Genomic DNA, 2,964 nt, shown 5'->3' on the forward strand with positions numbered 1-2,964 from the left:
TCACTCCCTACCCCAGGAATTCATATACAAGCTGAAGCAGACGGTCCACTGTCCCTTTCTTCTCTCAGGTTGCCTTGCTCTTTCTCCTAGGCCTCAGTAATTGGACTCTGAGCTGCCGCAGCAACTGGCAGTCACTGCAGGCAATGGTAGCTTGGAGCATAGGATTGCCAACAGGCAACTAGACAACTGCGACTATAATTACTACCAATAGAACAGTTGCTAGTATCACTAGTAATAATAGTAACTATACTATTAGTAGTAATGATAATAAGAGCTATCTAGTACTAGTAGCAGCAGCAGTAGTAGTAGTAGTAGTAGGAGGAGGAGGAGGAGGAGGAGGAGGAGGAGGAGGAGGAGGAGGAGAATGAGGGGGAGGAGGACTACAGCATGGCTCAGTGGAAAGATGCCGGGCTTGGGAGTCGGAGATCATGTGTTCTAATCCCAGCTCCGCCACTTGTCTGCTGTGTGACTTTGGGCAAGTCACTTAACTTCTCTGTGCCTCAGGTACCTCACCTGGAAAATGGGGATTAAGATTGTGAGCCCCACGTGGGACACCCTAATCACCTTGTATCCCCCCAGCACTTAGAGCAGTGTTTCATACATAGTAAGTGCTTAACAAATACCATTATTATTATTATTATTGTCATATTATTAATAATAGTAGTAGTGGTAGTACTAGTAATAGCAGCAGCACTAATGAGAAACATTATGGCCTGGTGGATAGGGCACAGGCCTGGGAGTCAGAAGGACCTGGGTTCTAATCCCAGCTCCAGCACTTGTCTCCTGTGAAAACTTGGGCAAGTCACTTCACTTCTCTGGACTTCAGTTACCTCTTCTGTAAAATGGGAATTAAGACTGTAAGCTCCATGAGGGACCTGTGCTATGTCCAACCTTACTACCTTGTACCTATCCGAGTGCTTAGTACAATGCCTGGTATACTTAGTAAATGCTTACCGAATACCATTTTCATCATACTAGTGCTATTACCACTTCTGCTGCAATATTAACAAGGTTTTTGCTCTTCAGCAGACCTCCAGGATGGGCAGTGAGGGAGACGCCAACCGGTCGGTGGGAACCTACTTCATCTTCGTGGGCTTTAGGTTCAGCCCAGAACACCAGATCTTCCTCTTCCTAGCGTTCCTGGTGGCCTATTGTCTGGTGTTAGTGGGAACGTCGGCATGATAGCCGTGATTCAAGGGGACCTCCGGTCTCATACCCTTATGTACTTCTTCCTCCAGAAACTGTTTTTCTCTGACCTTTCTTACATCTCCACCATCACCCCCAAGGAACCGGACAGATTCTGGGAACAGGGTAAGTCCATTTTCATCCTGGGCTGTGCTGCCCAGTTCTTCCTGTTCACTACCTTCACTGTAACCGAGGGCTTCGTCCTGACGGCCATGGTCTATGACAGTCTGGTCGCTATTTGCTCACCACTCCTCTACTCCTCCCGCATGTCTTGGTCCCTCTGCATCCGGCTAGTGGCTGGCTCGTAAGCCTGTGGCTGTATCAGCTCCACTCTCCAGTCTACCATGACATTCTCTGTGGCCTTCTGCGCCTCACGGGTCATCAAACACTTTTACTGCTATGTCAATGTACTCTGCCGGATCACGTGCTCAGACACATCCGTCCAGGAGGACGTGTCCTTTGTTCCGTCCGCAGTCATCATCCTGCCAACCGTCCTGATTATCCTGGGCTCTTACATCTTCATTGTCTCTGCCATCCTGAAGATCCATTCCTTTGAGGGGCACAGGAATGCTGCCTCCACCAGTGGCTCTCATCTGGGCGTCGTGAGTCTCCTCTTTGGAACCGTGGCTTTCGTTTACCTCAATCCACCCTCATCCCCTGAGTGTCGCAAGCTGGCTGGCATATGCTACACCCTTATCACCCCTATGCTGAACCCCGTGATTTATTCTCTGAGGAACAAAGATGTCAAGAAGGCCCTGAGAAGGATACTGGGAAAGAAAATGGCTTCTCTCTGAAACGCCCCCCCCACAAATAGTAGTGGTAATAATAATAATAATTATGGTACTCGTTAAGTGCTTACTATGTGCCAAGCACTGTTCTAAGCTCCAGGGTAATGATAATAATAATTATAATAATAATGGCATTTATTAAGTGCTTACTATGTGCAAAGCACTGTTCTAAGCGCTGGGGAGGTTACAAAGTGATCATGTTGTCCCACGGTGGGTAGAGACAAATCAATCAGGTTAGACACAGTCCCTGCCCCACATGGGAGCTCACATTCCTACTCCCCATTTTACAGATGAGGTAATTGAGGCCAAGAGAAATTAAGTGACTTGCCCAAGTTCACACAACAGACATATGGCAGAGCCGGGATTAGAATCCAGGTCCTTCTGACTCCCAGAACCATATTGTATTCACTAAGCCACACCGGTAGTATTCATTGAGCACCCCCTGGGTGTGGTGCACTTGTACTGAGCTCTCAGAAAATACAGAATTTAAAATTCCTCTGCCCACACAGAATTAGTACTCTAAACATACAGCCCACTGGAGGAGGAGTAGAATTAGTATTTTTGAACACCCATGGTGCACTGCTTTTTATTGCTGTTGACGCCTTAACCATGCCCTCCCCCTAACTTGGAACTTCCGCCCACTTCACATCTGGCAGGCCACAGCTAATCACATCTCCTCCAGGAGAACTTCCCTGATTAGTCTCAAATCTCCCCACCCTATTTCCCCCCACTTCCTACCCCATCATTTCTGCATCACCCGAGCACTTGGGTACTCACGCCTGATCCCTTTGCACTTATATCCTTATCTTTAAACTCTATTTCTTCCCAATCACCTGTGATTTACATATTCATCTATTTTCTCCACTAGATTGTAAATTCTTTCAAGGCAGGGATCGTGTCTCTCTTGTACTCTCCCAAGTGCTTACTACAGTGCTAGGTACAGAGTAAGTGTTCTGTATATTCTACTGATTGACACCAAGTGTTTGGGAGG

At 47.3% G+C, this 2,964-nt stretch overlaps 1 pseudogene; it reads left to right on the top strand.

Moving 5' to 3' along the window:
• Positions 1–1,038: 1,038 nt before the first annotated feature.
• Positions 1,039–1,979, top strand: LOC119922460 (annotated as a pseudogene).
• The last annotated feature ends 985 nt before the right edge of the window (positions 1,980–2,964 follow it).

Source organism: Tachyglossus aculeatus, unplaced genomic scaffold, assembly GCF_015852505.1.
Source record: "Tachyglossus aculeatus isolate mTacAcu1 unplaced genomic scaffold, mTacAcu1.pri scaffold_102_arrow_ctg1, whole genome shotgun sequence".
NCBI lineage: Eukaryota > Metazoa > Chordata > Mammalia > Monotremata > Tachyglossidae > Tachyglossus > Tachyglossus aculeatus.